The sequence below is a fragment of the Haliaeetus albicilla genome, chromosome 28 (assembly GCF_947461875.1).
Source record: "Haliaeetus albicilla chromosome 28, bHalAlb1.1, whole genome shotgun sequence".
Classification (NCBI taxonomy): domain Eukaryota; kingdom Metazoa; phylum Chordata; class Aves; order Accipitriformes; family Accipitridae; genus Haliaeetus; species Haliaeetus albicilla.
This window is the reverse complement of record NC_091510.1, coordinates 517,754-542,707: the sequence shown is the minus strand read 5'-3', so window position 1 is coordinate 542,707 and position 24,954 is coordinate 517,754. Positions and strand designations below refer to the sequence as shown.

General features: G+C 49.3%; 1 protein-coding gene across 2 annotated transcripts in view; it reads right to left on the bottom strand.

Annotated features, from left to right (window-relative positions):
- GRIN2B (glutamate ionotropic receptor NMDA type subunit 2B) overlaps positions 1-24,076 on the bottom strand; it is a 219,312-nt gene extending 195,236 nt beyond the window's left edge. The window contains exons 1-2 of one of the 2 annotated variants that reach the window (XM_069773667.1): positions 23,801-24,076; positions 22,598-23,044 (exon numbers count right to left, since the gene is read on the bottom strand). The gene's annotated coding sequence lies outside the window, so the exon portion shown is untranslated. Of the gene's footprint in view, positions 1-22,597; positions 23,765-23,800 lie in introns of those variants that run through there. The other variant, XM_069773666.1, reaches the window with a different exon arrangement.
- Between the last annotated feature and the right edge of the window lie 878 nt (positions 24,077-24,954).

The window sequence follows — 24,954 nt, the reverse complement described above, 5'->3', positions numbered from 1 at the left end:
CCATTTTGCGCAGGTGTTAGCACCTTTGTGAGGCACTGGATGCCACGGGAGGGGGCTCACGATCTATAAACACAGCATACATCCAGACAGCAGCCTCTGGCCATGCTCCCTGTGGTACTGGTCTCGGGAAAGAGAGGGAAAAGCTGGGACAAACAAGACACGTATGCATTATCACCTGACTGCATTGCCTGGTGTTGCTCTGGGATCCCCTTCCTCTTGTTTGTACTTTGTCTTCTGAGCCTGCAAAGCTTCAGGGACCCTAAACCACCTCCCTGACCATCTTCCTATCACAGCCCTGTCACCACCCCATCCAGAGACCAGGGATACTTCGGCAGGACTAAAAGCAATGCCCATTTATCACTCCTCCTTTCCTAATTAAAGAGATCAGAGGACATACCAGACCACAGCTGAGCTCCTGGCCCTGGAGCTGAGGTGAGATGGGGGCAAGCTGTGCAGCCCCTCTGCCTGATTCGTTTACCCAGGCTGGCCTGGCATACAGCTAAGGGACTGTCCTCTCCAGATCCATCTGCCTTACAGCTTCCCCCACTGCTAACATTTTTATTTATTTATAAAAAGCAACTGCCTAAAAGTATACATACATAGAAACCCCCCTCAAACACAAAATATCAGGTGCCCTGACATTAGGGAAGGAGGAAACACTCAGGCAGTGCACAAATTCCCCAAGAGAGGTGCTCAGGCTTGAGTTACTGCCAAGATGACACCTGTAGGGAAATAAGCCACCAGATGCAAGGGAATGGACTGGAGGAGCCCAGAGCAATTCACGGGGAGGGGGAGAAGAGAGAAATAAAACAAGAAATTTATCAGGCTGGTTTGCCCATCACTAGTTATTATGCTTTACAGAATTTACAGGTGCCTTTCACTCCTTATGTCTGCTGAAGCAGCTTCCCAAATGTCCCAGTACCTGCTTCAAACCATCTGGCCTGCCATACCCCATCCCAGCAGACTCCCAGCCAAAAAGGATTCAGTACCTATTGCAGCAGAGAAAAAAAAAGAGCTATCTTCTCTAGCCACTGTGACCTCACCCACTCTCCTCTTCCCTCTACCTAAAGGCCCCCCACTTCTCTCAAACAAAAATAATCTCATACATAAGCATACACATCCCAGCTTTCAAAGCAATGCACCTTCCCAACCATCCCTTTGGCAGCGGCCACGAGGAGACAGTCGCATCTCCCTCACGCCCTCAAACCCACACTTGTGCAACAGCAGCAGTGGTGTGAACAGAGGATATGTCCCATGCCAACAGAAATGTGAAATGAAGAGGTTGATGCTTCACCAGATGGATATGGACTTGTCACAGCAGGGAGAGAAACCTACTTCAAAAACCTGGCCCTGGCGCTAATCATCATCTCCTGGACTGGTAGCGCAGAACCGCTGCAGCAGTTGGGGCTGAGTACCAGATGTGAGATGACACAGATGCGGAGCAGCAATCACACAGGGCAAACATGGAGGCAGTAAGAACCACGGGCTTCCTCTGGGACTGCAACATGTTCAGGCAGGCAGCATGTTTGGAGCAAGACCAGAGGAAAAGATGCACATACCGAACAGTCAAGGAAGCAAGGTAATTAAGAGCCAAACCACCTGACCACAGCTCATAATGAACACTATCAAAACACTGCAAGCAATGGGTGAAAGGAGAAGAGCAAGCTCTAGAGAAGGCTCTGCAGCATAAAACATGCGGTGCACCAGCCTGCCTACAGAGCTCACTAGCCCAGCAGACTTTACCCTCCCCAAGCCAGTATCAGCCCACAACCACCACTAGCGCTGGTTCTCATCCACACAGCCCCTCTAAAAGGCCATCTCCTTAGACATCATGCCTGAAAAGTCAGAGCACCACCAGACAACTGTACTTTGTACAAGTGAAACCTGCTGTTGTCCAGCACACTGAAGGAAGTGGAGGAAGGCCCCTGCCCCTTATGCACTGTTTGCTGTGTCCCAGAAGACAATCTTCTGCCAGTACAGAAAATACCACCCCATATTGAAACCTTGCCTAGAGATACCCCCGCCCTGCTTCTGTTTTTTTCCCAACCTTCATCGGACTTTTGTTTTTGATGGGCCTCATCCCAGCACAGGGGGTGTCAGCCAGTTGAGTGGGCACAGCTGACACAGCAATCTGCTGCAAGCCTACAATTGGTGGGACAAGGGGACCCCAGGAGGATGGATGTGACCATGCTTCCAGTTGGATGACTGAGCCCATACACTCTTCTCCTACAAAGGTTTCAGCCAAAAAGGGACTAAAAGGAAAAAGGCTGCCCCATAGTCACAGTTGCAGAACAGTGGGCACACGCGCCAAGAGCAAAGCAGATAGAGCTTGCAGATAGATGAGCTGCATCACGGAGAAAGGGATGATAGAGATGCTTTCCCTTTCCTTGTCCTCAGGGTGCTTCCCTGAGTCAAGGGGTACCCACTCCCCAAAAAGGCCATCAGCCTGCACCCTCCTCTAGTTGTGTGTGCTTTTCTGAGGAGGTGGGAACGGTCGGTTAGATGCAGTCAGTGCCTCCACTCCTCCATCACAGGCTGACGTCCATTCCAGGTGCAATGTACACAACCACACACCAGTGAACAATGATCAGAGAAAGAGGGGAAAAGCTAAGGGGAAGGAAACAGCCGGGCAGAGAAAGTGAGGACAAGAATGAAAGTGGAAAGTGAGAAGAATGGTGAAAAGAGGAGATAAGGATGCGAGAGAGAGCAGAGAGGGAGTTACTTTGCAAGCAGTAGCTAAAAATCTCCCAACGTTTATGGCAAATGATGCATGAAATACACTGTCAGGAATGTGATGCCCAGAACCTATTGCTGCTAAATATTTAATCTGATTGGCAGGGAGCCGTAAAAACCTCAGTGTCTGGATCTCAGGCTTCTACAGAGCAACAGGTAAAGTAAATACATCAACATGTAGTGATTCACCTTGGGTGCCATCAGCCTTTCCAACCTGCAGCATTGCATAGGAAAAAAAGTTGTCAATAGATAACAACAGCAGAAACAGGCTACAGGAAAGACACAGCTTATGTACCTTGGCTCCCACCGCAAGCTAGAGACAAGTGGAAGGTGGATATGCTGCGTGTGTTCTTCAGAAATTACAATACACTGCTGCAAAGATCTCATGTGATGCAGTTCATGCTTCTCAAGCACTATAAAGTCACACAGACTTTAGTGTACCACTTATAGTGGTGCATTGGGGCTGCAGCTCTACCAGCCCACACTTCCCTGCATGTAATCCCTAAAGCCAATCTGTGAGCAGACCAAAGGCTGCCTCCAGCAATCAGCTTCTACCGCCCGTCGAGCATGAAGCAGGTCAGAACGTCCTATATATGCATCTCCTAATGCCAGCACACCAGAGCGCAGCAGGGCTGGCAGGGTGCATGCAGGTATGCAGCCCTTTGGGGTAGAAAACCTCATTAGCCAGTACTGCAGCATAGTGAGGGGACGGCAGGACAGCCAGCTGCTAGCAGTAGCATATACATGCATACGTTCACACATCCAGTGCAGGCTCCCACTTTGCTGACTCTACCCACACAACCTCCAGAGCGGCTGCTGTCCACATCAGCTCTGGTGTCCCGCAGCTGGCATCTGAGCCGAGTCTGTGCGCCCAAACAGCCACTTCTTGGAGCTTCGCAAAGCAGAAGGATTATGTTTGGGCAAAGCTTTTGCAGTTTCACATTACAACTCCATTCTGACTCAGAGGCAAACCTGGCCACTCAGAGATACTCCGGGGAAAGAAACAGACTTTCTTCTTAATCATTTTGTATTGTTCAAACTCATTTCTAGAATGAAAGTGTTTAGGGGGTTTATTTATTTATTTAGGTATAATGTAACATTTTAAGTTTTCCAAAGCTAACTTAAAAGGTAGAAATATTCTGCCTTGCTGTAGAGAGCTCCAGACCAAGTTCCTCACGATCATACAATACACCAGCAACAGGAGTGCATTTCTGCCTAAGGACTCTACAGGTCCAGGGAATGTGGTTGACTTGCTGCACTGGCACTGACAAGTCACAAACTGCATGAGCCCGGTGGCTGCCTTCCAAAAATGAATAAATAGATAGATAAATACATACATAAGAAGTGGAAAGTCATGACAAACATAGGGAAAAGCAACACGCCCCATACTTGTTTCACAGAGGAGATGGGATTTTACTGTACCCAAAACCCCATCTCACGCAGGACATCTGCAAATCTCACACTGGCTGCGGAGCCTTGGAAGTCTGGGATGAGGGCTTCGCAGGTAACACAGCACTGAGCACCGAGATCTTCTCTAGGCATAGATTTTGCAGGACTCATCATAAACTGCTATTCACCAGCATAAATCTCCCATCATATTCCCCATTCTGTATTTCTGGCTGCTTCCCTGTCCCTGTCACAGGTGTTCAAGGAGCTGACTTCATCAGAATATGCTTTGTGAAGTGCTTTTCTGCTCTGTACAATGCTTTTGCTTTATTTCTTTCAGTAAGTGCCAAACCACTGAAGAATGCCAAGGTTAGAGCTCTGAAAGTCAAGACCAAGTAAAGAGTAAGTATTCTTCTATGGCATCATCAGCTGAAAAGTCTCAGGGCACCTCACAAACACAAAAGAAAGTGTGACTTTTGAATACAGCTGTATGGTGTGCATGTCCATCATACCAGCTCACAGATGAACAGGTATAGCGAGTGATTTGCTCATGGGCTCTGACAAACCCTGCTACTGTTTAAGGCTTGTCCAACCCCAGCTTGCCATACTCCTGAGAAGGTACTGCCTGCAGCTGGCAAGGCAGAAAGGGATGTGCGCCTGCATTTCAGCCACTCCAGTCAACAGCCTGACATGATATCCTCAACCAGCAATGAAGGTGGGTTTGCCAGACCACTGAACTGCTGCAGGAACAAACTGCTGGGCCAGGGGAGGGAAACGACTTTGACCACAACTGTTGATTAACTGAATAAGAGCCAATGCATGGAAAATTCAGATATGGGAACCTGCTGACCTGCCTCCCATCTTTACCACAAGATGAGTCTTCCCTGTAGCCCAGCACAGCCTCACTTGCATGCAGTGCTTCACCCTTTGCCTTAAAAGGTGCTCTTCTGAGTTTACAGCAAGAACCTCTTTCTCTAATCCTGGGCTCCTGTCACTCTTTGAACTTCCTCTTAAGACTGCCCAGGAACTAGCTGTGTGACTGGGACACAGTCACTGTCATACAGGCAACTAAGCTGAAGCATTTATTTTACAAATGGCCCTCAGAACAGGTATCACAAAAGAACAAATCTAGGATGCTCTTCACATCGGGCTCAACAGAGCCATTCACCCAGAGAGACTGGAGCCACCAGCTGAGATACTGCACTGGCTCATGGCTCTGTTTCTTATCCTCACCTCTTCATTTCACTTGGAAACACGCTCAGTCTTAAAAACGGATCAGGAAATTAACATTTCCAGGTATGGAATATCCTCCTAGCATCTGAAAATGGACTTTATATGAAAAAGTGTTCAGAATTTCTTAAGTACAGCTGGATGAGAAACACTGTGATAAGAGCTCCTGCTTCATGATATTTTCCCGTGCCTGTCAAAACGAGGAGATATAGTACTGCACAGAGACTCTTTTTTTTAAAGCTAATCAGCAATTTCATACCTCAAAAGATATTCACACCAAAGGGGCAAAAAACCCAGCTAATCCACAGTCTGCTGGAACTAGTTTCTCATCGCATTATTTATAAGAAGTGTGCGTTTCATTTGTAGTCCCTCCATTGCAAAAGGCAGCATTCAAGCGGATCCATAATCAAAGAAAAAAATAAAATTAAACAGAAACATTAACAAACAGGTCCTGACCAAATAACCTGCAAGGAAAAAAGCACCACAGCACTGGCTCATTTAGAAGCTCAACAGGCTTTTAAAGGCTACGAAATCTCGCTGAAACTTGATCAGTTTCCTGATGCCTGTGTCGCCCCCTGATAAGTGAGTGTTTAATGTCATCCCTGGATATCTATACTCACGGCAATTCCGCCACCCCCTTCTAGTCTCCTTGTCACCCGACACTTAAGCTTTCCTTCATACGGATCCCACTTTTCCCAGCTTCAGCTAAGGGCCCACTTTCTTCCAGATCTGCCCTTAGTGACTAAAGAGAATAATTGGCCCCTGTTCTCTCATTATAACGGTCCTTCACAGATTTGCAGACAGTTAGGTTTCCACCCACAGTTATCTTTCCTCTAGACTGAACATGCCTGGTTCTCTTAGCATTTCTTATGGGACTTAGTGTCTACTGTTGTCTACCCCATCCCCTTGCTTGCTTCTTCTCCAGCCTGCAAACTGTCTTTTTAAAAACACTACACCCCAGCATGGATGCAACACCACACAATCACAGCCAAAAGGACAGGGGGAGAAATGATCTACAGGTCCTGCGAATCAGCGGGGGAGGACTCCTGCGGGAACACCACATCCTTTCACTCCTCTCCTGGAGAATTTTGGACACTCCTTGTAGCAAAGGTCCCAGAGCTACTTTCGTTCAGAGACTGCCATCATGCACACCCCCACCCAGGGAATGGTACTTCAGCCTCTGCCACCCCTCACAGCGGGAGCTGTGCTGTCTGTTCAGTGCTTCCATTTGTTCAGTTTGCTGCTATTGTTTGGTTACAGCTACTTCTCCTTCGGTTCTGGTTAGGCTCCTACACAACTCCCCTAGCAGTGCAGGCTGGGCATCTAACCAACAGCTGCTCCAACAGCACTAAACAATCCCTCATTCTCTTTTTTTTTTTTCCTCGGTGTTTACATTCTTAAGCACACACTTTAAGGCAGTCATCACATATCTCTCTTAATTGTCATTTGGCCAAGCTAAATGTAATTAGTTACTTTAATCTTCCCTCTTAGATCAATCCCTCCAGCACCTTAATCATTTTTGTTGCTCCACTGAATTTGTTCTAATTTGCTGCCATCTTTGGGGCACCAAGTTCTCCAGAAATGAGCTCAATAGCCTAGGTACACTCAGACCAGGCACATGAAGAAAACATGACTAGAAACATGTAGAAAACATTTCCTTGCTCCGAGATGCAATAGTTCTGTTTATGCAATCCAGAAATCACATCAGCCTCTTTGCTGCCGCCTTGTATTGCGAGCCCATATCTCATTTGCTAACCGGTGTAACCCCAGTGTTATTTCTGGCATTACTGCTTTCCAGGGGTGTACCTCTCATCTCTGCTTTCTTTCCGAGTGCAGTCTGATTTTAACTCCTACTATTCAATTTATTATCCACTCTGCTAATCCCCAAATCCTATTCTGAGGTATGACTGCTTAGCCAGCTATATATCTCAAATCTCTTTGATTTCCAATGGAAATACTCTCACAAAGCAAAAGGCATGGGGTTTGTCATCAGAGTTAAGGTCAAGGCACATCCCTAAATTCACAAGACAATATGGATTTTTCACGTGCCTGTCCCCAGCATCAGTCACTCACTGAAAACTGCCAAAGGGTTTTCAAACGCTGCAGTTCAGCTTTGGTGGCATACCAAAATTGTGCCACTGTGTGACGGCTTTGCATCAGTCCCTGCTGCTCTCAGAAAAAGCAGTGGCCCCTGGAAACCTATGCAAGGCCCTGTGAGAACAACTGGGAGCACTGGGCAGGTGCTGATTAAGCATCACCCAAATGTACCGCTGCTGGGGAATATTTCTGTACACTGCCTTTCTCCGTACACACCCTCAAAGTGGGCATGGCACCTTCCTAATAGCCCGTACATCAGCTTCCTCTGAACAGTGGTGTCAAAGGCTCCCCTCCTCCTTCAACCCAAAGAAGGGGGCTGGGGGTGGGTGGGAAGGGAGGCTTCTTCAAAGCCTTTCTGTAAGACATCATATTGGTGCAAAGCACCCCAGATGCTGCCCAAGCACTGGGCAGTCACAGAAGCAGGACCCAAGTGCAAAGAAGATTTTTTTTTAGGATGCAGAAGAAAAAAACCCTTCCCCCTCCTCCAAACCTTGTCCCTATGAAGTCTCCTCCAAAACTCTTTCCCTGCCCCCCCCCCCCCCAGCTGCCCTACAGACACCAGAGCCTCCAACAGCTCCCAAACTAGTTCAAAGGCACGAGACAGGGTGGCTTTGCCCCCCAACCATACCCATTGCCTGCAGGGCTGCCCTGACCCTGAGCTGGAGGTGATGGCATGAAGTCCAGATGGGCTTGTCCAGCCTGGAGGAGGGGGGGAAGAGGATGAAGGAGCAAGGAGAAGGTGGGGTGCCACAAGGTCAGGGGTAGATGGAGAGCTAGCCCTGGGCAGCGTTGATGCATCACCTCCACAGTCGTTCAGCTCTGTGGGGGAGATGCTGCTCAGCACAGTCCTGCTTCCACTAAGCCACAAGGCAGCTGTGGCTCAGCAGTGTCTAAACGAAGTGGGTCGGGGGTCCTTGCCACTGTGCCTCTGGCTGTGCCTGCTTCCCCTCTGCTCTGGGCCCCAGATGAAGGGGGACACATCTACCTGCACTGAGCAGGCTGTAGCACCGGTTTCCCTCTCCCCAGAAAACAGGGGAAAATAAAGCACTGGCTACTCCTTCCCACCCTCTCCCATGCATATGTACTGCTAGTGCAGGTAAATTTATGAGTCAGCTCTCTCAGCCCCTCATGGTCCAGGCTTTCCCAGGACCGGAATGCAATTTACTGCCAGTGAAAGTCCAACAAGCCGTATAAATCTGCCCTCCTGCCACCACCTGTTCTCATGACCCATTTCAGGCCACCTCCTCCTCACCAGCAGCAAGAGGTCTTCTGCTTAACTTCCCAGTCTCATGTGCCAACAAAGAGGTGAGGGAAGAGGCTTAGAACAACTCAAGTCACTTGAAAAGCCACAATGTGTGTGAATTGGCTGGATTTATGACAGTCACTAGCACCACCACAAAGATCCTTGCTACAAGTAACAGGATCAGTTTCAGCAGAGGGAAAGCAAAGGGGGCTGAATGGAAGTACAAACTGAAGAGTACCCATCCTTTGGATGTTCAGAAAATGCGAGACAGCGCAGATGCACACATACATCTCTGCCCCATCTACGCTTCACACATACTTGAAGCCCATGAGTTCTCCTTGCAGAAGACTCGTCTACAAGATCTTGGGATGTTTTTAGCCTGGAAAGAAAGACCAGACCTATGCATACATCTAGAGGAGAGGAGCTCCAGCCAAACCACCTGACCGTATCTGCTGGCACAGGCCAAGGATGGGCACTTTCTTCCAAATGCTGATCAGCATATACTAGACCAGCTCAGCCAGGATGGAGAAGGTCAGCTTGGCTTCAGCCAACTGGGAGCTGACTATGGCCAAGAAAAACCTTAGTGTGGCTCTTACCATCTTGCTCTAGCAAGCAATGAGGCAATTCTCAATTACACCTTCCCCAAGCCCTCCAGTTTTGCACCAAGGAACTCCATCCATTCCGTGCACTGCAAGCACTGCTCAAAGTTGTATGGCTGTTCCCCAGTATGTTCTTCTATTTACTGGTATGAATGTATAATGTTTCATTTCCAGTCATATTAACAGGCACAGCTTAACCTGCTGCTTCCAAGTGAAATTTGCCTTCCCTTTACATTGCTATGCTGATCTTTTCATTGAACGGACCATCTCTGGATGCTTTTATCAGAGTTCTGTATTTCTTTAGCTGGTGTAATAAACGTGGCATTTCAATAAAGCCAAGGTTCAAGTTGAGTCTTTTGCATACGAACTTCTCTAAACCCCCAGGCTTCACCTAAAGAACATGTAGATTTGTCATATCCAGGAGGAGCATTGGACCAAACACTGTCTTTCTACCATCTCTTTTAAGTTCACTAAATATTTAGACATCCTATAATAAAGGAAAGTAGGAGTTTTAAAGGGAATTTAGGTCTTTAACACTCTCTTTTTTTTCTCCCTCTGGATCTCCAACAGTAAAATCAAGTTCTATGATTTTTCATCAAGTTTTGTCCTGCAACTTTTAAACCATCATTTTACATTGCTCTTTCAAAGTCATTCAGATTATGAGAAAACACCATTAAGTTACTTTAAAAATCTCAAATTCTGTTCAAATGGAAATTTCAGCTATGCCAAATACAGCCATTTCAAGCAGTTCTTACCAGAGTCATTGATTTTTCTCCTCCAGGCACAGTCCGTGAGGATTTGGGGGAGGAAACTCAACACAACTTAATCTGATCCCAAAACTGAATGTCAACCAGATTCTATACTTATTGCTGTTTTATACTGCAGGAAAAGCAATACATTAGGCTATCAAGAAAACACCTGAAAACTTATACAGCAAAAGAAATATTGATGAATCTGTTGGTATCCTTAAAATCACATCATTTAATGCTTCAAAACCACAAAATATTCAAATACAAAGACAAAAAAATAACACCCATTGTATGCAGCTAACATCAAGGATTTATGCAGCATTCACTGCAGGCATCAAAACAGCAACCTAGACAGTACCTCAATAGCTCTTTAAGATGTTCCTCAGATGACAAAAGCAAACAAGTTTATAAACAATAATACCTTGAAATTAAGCTGATTCAAAGAAACATTGCAAGCCCTTGCGTCTTGTACCACAAAGCACACATCCAAAGTCAAGCCAATCCTTACCACAGCCAATGCCGAGATTCTGCCTGACTTCAAAGGGACAGTGGATCCGGCCTCTGGGCTGCAGCAGAACCCTTGTGTAGGTACACATCGCAATTTGTCCTGCCACAGTTGCTGAAGTACAGTATCACAGAAGACTGTCATGTCAGAGAAGATGCACAGATTTCTGTATTAGCCTGTGCATTTAAAAGGACACAGTTAGACTGCCAGGGCAAACCTTCTCTCTAATTTTGTTTTGTTTGATTTTTATGCTTCATCATGGAAGCAAGATTTTCTTAGGAAACATCTGCCTTAGTGGAGATGGGCAATGCTTCCAAATGCATGCAGGCAAAGATGTACAAAGATGTATAATTAAATGTCATTCTTACACCAGCTCCATCCTGGGACACAGTGGTTATAGAATAAAAGCAAGCCCTGGCCATCTCTCCTTAGCCTTCCTGCAGCATCCCAAGAGGTAGCTCTCTGTGGGGTGTCAAGGAGCTGGTCTATGATACCTGGTCACGTCAAGGGACCTCACGTGCCAACTTACCACTCTGGCTCGAAATTAAGGTCTGAGAAGCCCAGAGATCATGGCTAGCCTGAGCTATACGGACATTGCTTTTTCTTACAAATTCAAATCATGTTTGGGAACCATTTACATCACACCCAGACTGAGGGATCTCCAGGCCTTCACGTTTAAAAAGGAGAGGGGCTGTCAGGTAGCCAGTTTTCTTACAGTGGAAAAATGCAAGACAGAGGACTAGGGATTAGGAAACATTGGATTCCTCCTGGATCATGACTGTTTTCCAAACTGGGTGGTGAAAGAGGGATAATTTAATACAACTCCTGCCTTTTCCAGCCCCCAACCCTATACACACAGAGCAAGAGATAGACTTAAAAGCCTTCAGGAAGTTCACTTAGGCAGACTGCCTTTGTGGTCAATAGGGATTAGCTTCTCCAGAAGGTAAGCTGGAGCATATCAATTGGGCTCCCGCTCTACACTGCCCTTCGAAGGACCCTGTCTTTCTCCATTGACTCCCTGAAGATCCTCTGGAAACAAGTCTCCTGCAGCTAGCGTTAGCTTCTGGAAAAACTCCTCTTTCCATGTAGAAGTCAAACATCTCACCAAGCTTATAAAAGCAAATGTATAATGAACAACAAGGGGAGATATACCGAGGGATACGAACTGCAGGAATGAAAATCCCAAGTGATTTTAAAGATCTGGAGACAGCTTTAAAGAGCTACCTGCACATTATAGGAAATGATAAAAATTTTCATTGAAGCAATAACTCTGGTTTCCTGTCACAGAGTCTCTGTAGTTCCCATCCCTCACCCTTTGTTGAAAAGCATTTGCTTGAGGATCAGGTCTTTGTTCCACGGCGTCGTGGTTCCAGCCCCGCTGGTCACAAAGGACCACGCAGCCGCTCGCTCACTCCTCCCGCCCCCCTCCGGTGGGACAGGGGGGAGACGGAGGAGAGAAAAAGAAAAAACTGGAACCTCGAGGGTTGAGATAAAGGCAGCTTACTGGGACAACACGAAGAAATTACAAGAACAACAACGGTACTGATGAAAGAGTATACAAAAAGCGATGCATGGTGCAACTGCTCACCACCCGGGACCCGACGCTCCGCCACTTCCCCCACCGAAAGTCCAGCGCTCCCCCCGTTCCGCTCCCCATTTATATACTGAGCATGATGTCACACGGTATGGAATAGCTCCTTGGCCAGTTCAGGTCAGCTGCCCCGGCTATGCCCCCCACCGCCCAGGTTCCTGTAAAAATTAACTCTATCCCAGCTGAACCCAGGACATGTGGGAATTCACCTCCTCCTGTCACGTTTTCTCCCACCTGGAGTCAGCACTGGAGCTGGATGCTAAATGAAACGTTTTGTTGTCACTGGGAAATACAAATGCATCCAAAGCAGAACAAGAACAAACCTGCACTGCCTAATTTGGAGGGAGAATTAGCTCCTGTGTCTCCCGTATCTGAGAGGACTCCACAGCCTCTGGGCTATGGAGCCTGCTTCTCCATTTCTTTCATGCTGAAGTCATTTCCCTTTATATAAGTAATTACTTTATCTTGGGCCAAAGAAACAAACTACCTTCACAGCCCAGTCGTTAGAGCACTCCCTCTCCAGCACAATGAATAGGCATTTATATAAAGTAGAACAGCTCCAACTGGAAAAGCTCCAACTGAGAAAGCATTACTGCAGAGGACCCAGTAGTCTGGGCCCTCATGTTGGCTAGGACAGCCTCGGGGACAAGTCCCCACTCCAAAGTATGCAGAACAGGAATGCGTCACCCAAATCCCAGTTACTTTTCTGCTTACTAGGCTGCTAGCTATTCTGGGCTTTTCTCTGCTTTTTCATGAAAACACATCAAATGCTCTAATTAATTTCTGTGCAGACCTAGCAAAATCTATGAAATTAGTATTTTTTTTTTGTGGGGCAGTAAACCCATTTCCTGCCACGTTCACTCTGTTACAAACCTCTCCTGTCAAAAACCCTAACCACCATCTCTAACGTCAAAAGCTGAAGTTAGGGATCTCTCCAAAAAGCTGTGAACAAGGAACATGATTTCACCTCAGTGTCCTAACAAAAAAAGTAGAGTATTAAGGCGAGGCACGTCATTAACCAACATTCATCGCCTATTGTGTATCTCCTGGTTTTTGAAAGTTATTACTCCCTACAGTAAAAAAAAAAAAAAAAATTGCACAGAAAGGGTCGCTCATGTAAGATACCTGCTGTGGGCATCCAGCTTCTGCTTCAGAGAACGATGAGGCACAGGCACTCAGCTCCTGCAATGTTCTCTGAGCCCTGAAGTTCAGAGAACCTTTTAGGCCCCTTTAGTCCCCATTGAAATGGTGTAAATTAAAAGCGGATAAAGCATGATCTTTGCAGCGCTCTCCAAATCCCTGGTTTGAAAGTTTGCAAACTTTCAAACCAGGGATTCAAAGAGAGCTTTCTCTAAGTCACTATATCTTTCAAGGCAGTCATCCCACAGCTATCCTATTTTTCTAAGCTACTTAGTTTTTATCTCCTCCTGTTTAGAGTACAGGCCCCCCATCATGTAATGAAATGACTGCAATGTCTTTTCTGAGATTCCATTTATGCTTTTGTGGCATTTACCACTTTGTTACTTCCAGATGGAGTCTTGAAAGCTTCCTCCCAGAATACTCAAATACATGGTACCTCAAGCCACATCCAAGCTGCTTTTGTACTTTGACTTTCAACATTTCAGGACACTATCTTTGCAATTTTAATTATAGATAATATTCACCTTTTCAGTAATAAATTAGAGGGTAATTTCAAGTTGCATCAAAAACATGGAGAGCTGAAGAGAAGAGACTGTGAGAACAGATTATGTCATCCTGTCGCTTTCATTAGACTCTCCCTTGGGGATTGTCAGCCTCTGATGTTTCAGCTTGCCTCTGCTGAAACACGTCTGACACGAGGGAATCTCCCCCGAGACGCTTAGGCCACTGACTACAGCAGCCAACGATAACAGAGAATTATAGCAGAGAGATGAGTGCAAGGATATGCAGATCCCTCCCGTGTACTTTCCACACAAGCGTATGCCTACGTGCAAGTAGCCGCGAGCCCGTGTATTTTTGTGCACATCCTCTGCCACAATGCGCTTCACACGCATTTCTCAGCAGAGTCCTGTGACAGAAAACCCCCAGCAATCCAGTGACGTGCAATTAACTAACATCCCACTTTACCTGGCACAAAGAGATTCACAGCAGCAACCCTTTCTCCATCCTCCTCCTGGAGCAGCTGGCAGCATCCCTACACCTTTCCATGCAGCAGCAGAGCCATTCTTCTCACTGCGCAGACTTGAAAACCACCTGCCCCCAGATGCTGTGAAGATTTAGGGTTACCCTTAGAATCAGAGCCAGCTTTGGTCTCCTAGCAGATCTTCTGCAATCCATTTCCAGGCAGTACTCATTTAGGGCCTTCACCTTTCACGTTCCAAACATTGACTATGTATCTCCAGGACCTCATTCCCAGCAGAGGATGCTCAGAAGTCCCATATGATAGAGGGAAACCACAGTCCCTTGTTATGGCAGACTACAAGCTCTCACCTACCCATATCCCCCTGTGTCCTGTTCATGGCCCACAGCTGGAGGCAATGCACAGCCACTGTTATCTTCAGCTATCATTAGGCTATTATGCCTATCAACTGAAAACAATTTTCTGTTCATTAGGCAATCAGCTGTGATGTAGGACATGGCATTTGTGCTAGTAAATTATCAGTGGGTTCATGACACCAAATCCTATCTGTCTCAGCTGGCTCCTAACAACCATCTCACCTTCTTGTCTGTTTTGAAATAGTGAGCTTAATAAGTTTTACATTTGTTGCCTTTTGCAAAATCCTCCAAAGTCTTCAGAGGTCATACATGCAAGAAACTACATCCACGTGATAAGAGTTGTGCATATTAGCTCCTCAACAGCGCATGGCAACTCTAACTAAGAGATTAGGAGAAGAGGTGAAATAAAAATGTTAAATCCAAGTATAATAAAAAAGAGAGCTTATCAATGTAATTTCCTCCATTTGAGTTTATCCTGGACACCTGTATAGAAAACTCCTGATTCTTAGAAAAAACACCAGAGGTCAGGATTACACTCCTGTTGCTCTGCTAAAAAAGTGTAATCCACCAGCAAGGTTGTACCACTGTCCCCACTTCTGCTGATGTGCAGGAGGATATAAACTGGCATAGGCTTTAGACCACACAGCACCTTCCCAATGCCGGCCAAACTGACAGTCTCAAAATGGCACTTTCAGCCCTCTCAGCTACCGGGAGGAGAACCTGTACTGACCCAAAGCAGTGTGACCCCTCTCTGAACCCATTAACAGAGCCGCCCATTCAAACCCCAACCACGCACAGGAAGCTCCTCCAACTCAAAGCACAGAGAGGTGCAACCGTGAAGGCTGGCTAGTGAAGTGATGATTCTCAGAAACCACGATGCTCATGGGTCCCCAAATCACCTTTTATCTTCTGGAAGCAGCAAAGGTGAATTTTGTTTAGAACTCCTTCTGTTTAGAAGGCACCTTTAAACTGTACCTCATCTTGCAAGACAAAAGAATGTTATTGTGAACTAGCATGGTGTGTATTTTCACATCGTTCAGTATGTGATGATATACGTCACCTCCCCTTGCAGTATCAGTTTTTGGCACACTAGCTGTTCAGATGCTGTGATAGTGTAAAACCTTGAAAGCAATGGCTACAGACAGGTGAAGCTTCTTACTGAAAGGGACGTAGTCTCAATCTAGAACAGCCCAACTTATCCCAGGATTCAAGAACTGTGCCTGTGAATGCTAAAGCATCGTTCACATGGCACAGGTTTGTAAGTCTCTTCTGCACAGATTTCTATACTGAAGCTTTAGCCATCCCCCCAGACAGGACACACTGTCACAATGTACCAGAGGTTTTGAAAACCAGACATCTTTGGGGAACTCCTGATATGCCTAAGCTGTGCCACCAGTCAACACCATCATGTTGACTCCTACAGGTACCATATGAGATTTGGAGCACAGGGCCAAGCCCACACAGGTGAGGAGGGTTTCCCCAATGGGACAGTCAGTCCCTCCCTCCTGCACACAGAACAGATGGACCTCATCATCTTTCTTCCAAAGTTGTTTGGTTAGGCATGCAAATATCATGACCTACAGTTCACGGGAGACAGACTTTATTAGATACAAAATCCTGATAGTTCCAGCACCTACATCCAGCTTTAAATATCTTCAGTCACAGCCGTTCTACCACATCTATCAGCATCTTCTATGGTCACTAAACCATTATTGCAGTAAACATTTAATTTGATGTTTAATCTGTATTCTCTCTGCTTCATCTTAAATTCATTTATTTCCTGATCTGTCCTTGGTGACTAATGAGAATAATTGGCCCCTGTCCTCTTTCTGTAATAGTCTTTTATGTATTTGCAGACAGTTAGGTATCCACCCACAGTTGTCTTTTCTCCAGACCGAGCCTGCCTGGCTCTCCCAACATTTCTTCACAGGTCTTGTTTTCTCTATCTGTGATCATTGTCTTTGTTCACTCCCACACACTCTCCCCTGTCCTTCCCTCTCTTAGAATTGCAGCCCCCAAACAGAATGCAGTTATCTAAGCAGGACTTAACCACATCTGTAAATAGGTGTTAGACACACTATTTCACCATTTTGAACAAATGAGGATTGCATACAGAGCTCACGCATGGGCTGGACAGCAGGACCAGTAGAGGACGGTGGTAGCTAGAGTGATTCATTTCTTGATCGGTGGTTCAAATCCAGATTAGGAATGTAGTAAGCAAGAACTGTTCCCATTTCACAACTAGATAGCCACACACAGATGAGGTAGTGTAGGCTGACTGCTTCCTTGAGAAGTAACTTAGGAGTTTGTTACATGGAGAGCTAACTGGACATGAGCTCCTACGTGCCTAGCATGCCAGGGATGGGTGAGTGACAGAATAATGTCCCATGGATTATTCAGGTCAGATAAACTGGTGGCCCCACACCTGTTTTGGCAGATGAGCAATCAGCAGAGACAAGCCACCAAACAGACCATGAAGACCAAATTCCCGTTTTTCCCCTAAAAGTGTTTCTTCCCTATAAATGTTTCAACACAGCCATGCACACCAATATTAATGACACTGTATGTGCTCTGGGAATATAGAAACATCTTCAGTATTCAGAGATGGCAAGCTAACATTGTACCTGAGACACTTTCAGTGACTCTTTTCAGTTTTGAACCTTCCTTGTAGATGGGGTTAGAGGGATAGGGAGTGAATGCTGCTGAGGTCTCAGCTTAGTATCCGTTTCACTTTGAGCCAGTAACCACACTCTCATTCGTATTTCTTTTTCCCCAGACGCTTAATCAATCCATCTATAGTAGTTACTCTGAAAGATGGTCTTTGATTACTTGTGTTAGAAAGGGAAGAGAGCCACTCAGCATATTTTACAGTCTGCAAATACCCTCTGTATTAGGAAGTATCAGCTGACAGTGAGTCTCAGAACACGTACCCTTTCCCTCTCCCATTTTTAGTGGCCCTCAGTACAGAAAAAGCAGTATTTTTATTCCCCTCACATTAAGTATATTCAGTGTACATGTGAAAATTAAACAGAAGACAGTCCCTCCTCCCGCCCAGAGCCAGTGTTCTCTCCGGCTTCTAAGAAAACACTAAACAAAAAGCAGCCTTGCCTCAAGAGGTCCAAATTAGCCATGGTTTGAAATGACTTGATCGCAGCACAGTTTGCACACTGCCTAGTGCCACGCATTTGTTTCTGAGCGCATAGAAATATTTTTTTCTCTGCAGTTGACCTCAGGCGCATGGAGGTACGCTGCCTAGTTTGCACAGATCACCACCATGCACTTGGTCAACTTTTACACATACCAGTTCACACACCAATGCACGATTCTAGCTGGGAGCTGGTGGTTTGCGGCTTAAGGAAGCCATCAGCTCTTGAACTATAAAGGGTGGGTTCGTTTGGAAATTTTTTTCCCAACGTGAAAGGTAGCTTTGACATTTAACCCAGCTGGGTCAGCCTCCTGGTTCCCAGGCAGTTAGCACCATGCCACTAATTTTGCCAGAGCAAGCGCCAGTCCATACCTGCCAGGAACCTCCTCTCCTGTCTTCAGATGAACAGACAAGCAAGATGGGTAAGTCAGAGGGATGGTGGAGCCCCCTCCGTGGCTGGAGAAATGGTCTTTTTAGTTCCCGTTATGACGCACTTAGCTGAAGCAGAAACATAAGGCTCAGAAGAAGGGACAAGGCAGTGGTAGCAGGAGGGCCATGCTTAGCTTTAAATATCTTATTTTCCTCTGGTTCCCCTTCCACATATTTCAGTGCTGCAATCTTCAAACTGCCATTTCATCTTATGCAGGGAGGCACCCAGGGCAGTAGCTAGTCCGTCTGACTGCGGCGAAGCAACGAAATGAGTAAGTTGATTCACTGTGGTTTAAAGAATTCTTGTGGACGAGTGGGTGGAGGACGGATCAGGGTAATAGCAGATAAACTTATCAGCCATGTTTCTCCCAATCACTCCCTGCTTTTCTATCAAGTATAAATATATCTCGAAGAAAGCTAATCACAGAATCGCAAGAGCCGGGCAGTCCTAGAGCCCCGATGTCAGGCAGAGCGGATACTACCAGCATCCCGTTGTAGATTAGGTAATCACAATACATGGAGCCATCTCTCCCAAACAGATCATCTAGTCCATCTCTCCTATTAACTAATCCATTTATTTGTGATAAATTGCAGCTTACACAAAGAAAAGAAAAAATTTTTAAAAACCCTCTGCATATTCTCCAGCTGCAAAATAACTCTCTTTCCCCACTGCCCACCAAGCCATGCTGATGAGTACAGGCAGAGTAGAGCTGTGGCCTCCCTAACGGCTGAGAAGATTAAACGTCTAGGGACCAGCCCTCAGTCTGGACTATCTCACAGGCAGCTTTTGCACATCCTAAGGAGCAAAAGACAGAGGCGGGGAACGAAGCCCATTGCAGAGACAAGCAGTGCTGTCTGTACAGCACCCCCATCCTCTGCCAGCTTGGGGGAATGAGAAAACAGCACTGGGAATCAAATCCAGACCTCCCACATGGTACTGCAGAGACACCGATTCCTGGTGCCAGCCTAGGCAACACAAGTCCAGCGTGGGAATCCAAGTGCAGCTCCACGCGCTAGCGCAGAATGGCTTTGGCACTGGAGACGAGGTCCACCTGCTCTCTTCCAAACCAAGCACAAGAAACAGCCCCAGCTGAGCTCCAACAGCAGATGAAACACAGAAACACAGGGCCACCTTTTCCCCCTGTAGGTGAGGATTTGGGGATGGGGTCCCGGTTCATAGGTTGATAGAGGTTTTATACAGGGGCAGCTGGTAATCCAAAATGGGGACAAAACAAGTCAATGCCTAAATTATCAGATGGAGATAGAGGGTTGGGATTTTTGCCCCTGCTCTGTATTTTCCATCTCTCCATGGTCTCTTCGTGCTCTTGCATGCACAGGTACAACATAAACCTCAGCCATTCAACACAGGTTGATGAGAACCTGCCCAGATCAGGACGGCTGGGGGCCGCTCCTGACACCTTCCTTTGCCCAGCTATGGTCTCGCTGACAAAGGGATCGCAAGAGGCACCAGGACTGGCGCAGGCTGAGCTGGGCTGGTGCAGCAGGTGTGTGTCACCGGATCAGAGCCCAGGGTCCCCGGGAAGAGGAGTAGCGGCTAGCAGCTTTGACCACGCTTCTTTCCTTTTCCCTGCTGAGATCGGCCCCTGCGTACCAAAGGCAGAGCCAAGAGGAAGCTGACGCGGGTCTCACCACTCCCCACGCTGTTTCCCCACTCCACCCTCAACCTGCTCCATCGCGTCCCAACCCTCTGAGACCCTCACCCAGGACTTGGAGACAAGCTGGTCTGGTGGGGGACCAGAGAAAACCAGGATATGCAGAGGCGACGAGAACAGATGCTTTGGGGCAGCGTGGGTGAGCGCTTGAATATCACCCATACCCACACCTCCCCTCTTACAGAGCACCCTGCACCCACACTGCTGCTCTCTCCAGAGCTGCGGTTGGGGCACACCAGGTCACCCCACACCCCAGGGTGCCGTGCCCCTGCTCTGCTCCCCAAGGCCTTGGGCAGTGTGGCAGCACTGGGGCCCCATGAGCTGGGGGTGTTGCATACCCAGCCGTCCCGGCCTGCCCAAGGGGCAGCTCAGGGGGACCAGCTGCTTCCCCTACACTGCTTGCAAGGCCTGAGGTAGCTGTGCTTGATGGTGGGAGGGCAATATTAGAGGGCGTCTCCTTCTGCCCATGCTGGAGCTGGCAGGGAAGATGAGGAAAAGTCCCAGGTCAAGGTAGCAGCAAGAGAGACTGGGAGGTAAAGGCAGGATGAGGATGTGGGCCCATGCCCCCTGCCCCCACAGATGAGCACCAAAGCTGCAAGACCCCTCTTCAACTCCCATACACCCTGTTCCACCTCTCCCCAAACCCGGCCCAGGTCACGGCTGGGAAGGGCCGCGGCAGGGATGCGGCACCCGTTTGGGCCCAGCGCCCTGCAGGCAGGCATGGTGGCGGTGGCAGGCACCGGGCGGGCAGCGCTGGGCACCGCTCCCCAGGGGAGCACACAGCCCAGCCTGGCTGCGGGGGGCTGCCACCCTTGCCAGACACCCAAGGCAACTTTGCCCCCTGCCTGCAAAACCCGGGGCGGGGGGCAGAGGTGCAGGGGCTGAGCCGGGCTCGGCCACCATCTGCCCTCCTCTCCCCTTGCCAGGCATCCCACCGGACCCTGCTGGCATCCCCCCCGGGGCTTGTGCTTTTAGGGCCTCTCACGGGTAAATGAGACCCGAGGACGGGGGCTACAGCCCCCCACCCCGGCGCTGCTGGGGTCCCAGGTGGATCCGGCAGCAGCCGGGAGCTGCAGGGCCTGAGAAATTCCTCCCGAAAACGGGAGGAAGGCTCCCACACACCCTCCTCCCCGCACAGGTAAACTTTCTACTCCCACTTGCGGAGGGAGCGGGAGGGAGGGAGCGCTCTGGGAGGGAGGATCCAGGCGCGGATAAACCCTGGGAAGCCTCGGATATTTATAGAAGCACAGCCAGAATATGGCAGGAAAGGTGGCTCTCGACGGGGAACCGCTCCTGGTTTTTAACAATAGCCCCTCAGAAACGTGGGAAAGAGCCGCTGGATGGAACAAGGCAAGGGAGGGGGTGGGAGCGGCGCGCCCCCGCCGCAGGATGCTCCGGGTGCCCCAAGGGCTGGGGGCCACCGCCCCGGCCCCCAGCTCGCCCAGCTGCAGGGCTGGGGGGGGGGGCGGCCTCCCTCCTTCCTCCTGCTGGGGGGCGAACCCCTCGCTCGGTATCGCCTCCCCCTGCCCACTGCCAGGCCTCCGGTCTGCTGTAGAGACGAGCGGAAGGGGGGGCTGAGGGTAAGTGTGGTGGGGGTCGGCCCCGGTGTGGGGGGTGCAGCAGCTCGCCCCTGCCTCTCCCCCTGCGTGGGGGCGCGCATCCCCACGCGTGGCGGAAGAAGCGGCACGGCGGGCACGGGCTGAGGCTTAAAATAACGCCGAGAGGTTCAACACCTTGTGCCCGGCGCTCCCGCACACACCTCCCCCCCCACCCCCGGCGCTCCGTTCCCTTTGTCTTGCCACCATCTTACGGAAAAGACTCACATGTCACGTTACGGTCGGGATGCACCGGTGTCTCTCGCGTATCTACAGCCGAGCGGCACGATAGCCATTTTGCATCCCTCCCAGGGGGGCTGGGGAAGGGGCTGCCTGCGTGGGGAGGCGGGGGACAAGGCGCGGGAGGGGAGGGGGACAGCAGAGAGGGGCCGCGATGCCCGCTGACAGCACCAAGGGGACGGGAATAAATTAAAACCCGTGAAGTTGCCCAAATACTGCGCCTCGTAGGTTCAGGTTAAGTCTCTTGACGTGCCTGGACTTAAAATAGCCCTTCACCTCCACCCAAGCAGGCGCACTCGTCCCGGCGCTGGGCGGGCTCCTGCCGCGGTGCCAGGGGCGGCCCCGGCCCCCCCCGGGGCCCCGGCCCCGGCCCCCGCGTTAGGCCGCTCACGACCGAGAGGCCGGCGTGGGTTTCAAGTAATGCACCACCCTCCTCGGCAACAAGCAGGTTTCCTATGTACTGTTATTCCTAACGAGCTCTATTTTCACATCGAAGCATGACAAGGAGCCACTGGACCGGTGGAAAGAAAGGCAATTTGCAGATGGATGGATGGATGGGAATTATCGTCGTTTCCACCCCTGCCCAAAGCCGTGTTCCTCCTCCTGTGTCTCTCCCGACCCCACCTGCCCACCCCCCAAAAAAAAAAAAAATCACAAGGGACTTTCCCCCAATTCGCAACGCGGTATGTAACTCAAAGCATCTCCCTCGCCTTCTCTTCGTGTCCTATGTGACAAGCCAAGAGGGAATCAACATGTCTGGTGAATGATTCCTCCTCGTTTTTTGCTGTATCTGCTTCTAAGAGCAGCATCCCTAAACCTTTTGTTCTACCATGAGTGGTCTTCCCTCGGCAAACCCGTGTACCAAAATGAGCTGCCAGCAAAATCACAGAAACAGGAATTTCCCTACCTTGGTTTGTAAAAGCAGAACCTTTAGACGGACAGATCAAGGGAGAGAGCATGTTGGGAATGTCCAGTCTCCTCTTCTTGCTTGCATATCCACATAAGAAGAATAAGGGTCGGGGGCAAACCTGGGGGAATGAGTTTTAAAAAAAAAAAATCCTATTTGGCTGTAAAAAAAATAGAGGATGCTTTGTGGCAATCTTGCGTCTTGAAGTGGTGCAAATTCAAAAGCCGGAGAGAATCATTTCAGAGGATACTCAGCGCGAGTGGTGAAGATCGTCAAATGCAGGTTCCAGTGTAAGCATTCCTTTCGCCTTTTTAATGATTATTCTTATAATTATTCTTTTTTTTTTTTTTTTTTCCTGGAGCCCTAGTGGAGGAGGTTGTGTTTAAAGCAACTGGAGGTCGGTGCCGTTCTTCTGTGAAGCATGATTATCCTCAAAGCGTCCCCTTCCTGAAGGGAAAAATAAGCATCAATTTTGTATTAGAGGGGTCTGAAGGGGATAAAAACCGCTCCCCGACAAAGACATTAATATATTGAGAAGAAAGGGAGGCAAAACGCATTTCCCAACAGTGCACACAATCGGAATTAAAAAAAAAAAATTAAAAAAAAACCCAGCTGGCACGAGTCTATAAATAATTCAGATACGGGCTGACTACACCATTCCCGGGATAGGCATGCATACGAGACGGGAAAGCGGGCGCGATGTGAATCGCGCAGAGAAAGCGAGCTCCCCCCCCTCCGCGGCCCCCTCCCCACGCACGCACAGCATTTCGCCCACCCCCGGGCCCAGCCCCCGGAGGGCTGGCGAGGGCCGTGCCCACCCCTCTGCAGTGCTGCCGGCACCACTGCCCGCCGCGCTCGGCTCAATGGGCAGCGCGGGGCGCGCAGCCGGGCGCACACGCACCGCCACGGGGGGGCTGCTCCACCTGCGACGCGGCCGGCTTGCACTACGTGCCCCCCCACCGCCCCCGGGGAACACAACCCTTGGCTCTCTGGGGTTTGGGTTGGGCTCTTTTTTTTTTTCCCCTAGGTGTGGGTGGATGGCTGGGGATCTCTCCCCCCACACACCTCCAGCACATGCGGACAGGGTTTAGAGCGATCATTTATTTAATGGACTCGCAGGTATTTTTTTCCTTTCCCCTCCCATCTCGCACAGAAAACAATTCACACTTACAGCTGTCATAAAATACAGACCCACATACATACCGGCAAATCCTGCTTCAAGCACTCGGGCTGCTCTGAGCAGCTACTGCCCCCCTCTCTCCCTGCAAGGCTGATCCATCTCAGACATGCTCAACTTCTTCAGTCTCTTCTCTGATACTGCCAGGGTAGGAGATATGGGGCGGGGAGGGGGAAGTGTTCACAGCATCATCCTAAAAATACATTTAAAAAAAAAAAAAAAAACCTCTGCAATAGAAAAGCTCCGAGAATGCTTCCTGGAGGTGGAGAAAGCACGGGAAGGTGAACTAATAAAGCAGCTTAATGATTAATAAAAGACACACGCGGAAAATGGTGGGGAGGGGGCAAAATCAAGGCTTGGGGGGGGGGTGGCTGTGCGAGTGAGCAGTGGGGAAAACGGGGGGAGAGGAGGAGGAGGAGAGACCATGCAGGGAACGGGAGACCAACCCCTCCCCGCTGCCGGGGGGGGCAGGTCGCAGCCTCCGACGCCCGGCGGGGGCGAAGGGGGAGCCCGTGCCGGGGGCGCCGAGCCGCGGGCGGCACCGGTGCCTGCTGCCGGGGGGGCCGGGGCCGGGGCCGCAGCCGCCGGGGCCAGCTCCGCGGGGAGCGCCCGGGGCTCCCCGGGTCCGGCCCCCCCGGGACCGCCACCCGCGCGGCTGGAAGCGACCGAGAGAAGGAATGCTTTAAAAAAATATACATTAACAATAACCATAAAACAGTAATAAGGAGAAGAAAGGAACAGGCGCCCAGCCAGCGAGCAGGCAGCGGAATTGGATCTGAACGAAAAGAAAGAAGTGAGAGCGGAGATAAGGCTAATATCCAAATTGGATACTCCACAATTAAGCCCGGTGCTTTAATTGCTATTCTCAGAGCCCCCTGGAAGCTAAGCAACGTGAAATCAGTCGGCACAGAAAGCAACGTGCGTTTGCACATTCCTCCCTGCCCGCGGGCGTCTGCGCCCTTGCTACCCACGGTGCTCTCAGCCTCACCCCTGCAGTGCGATCCGCTCTGTGGTCACGGATCCGTCCTTGTCCCCTCCCACGCCTGGGTTTAGCTCTGGGTGGCCTGAGCAGAGCGGAGCGCGCCCGCCTGCTCTCCACATACTGCGAAGGGGCCCTTGGGGAAGTCTCCCCCAAACCAAGGCAAGCCCGAGCGGATAACAAGGCAGAGCCCCTCTAAGC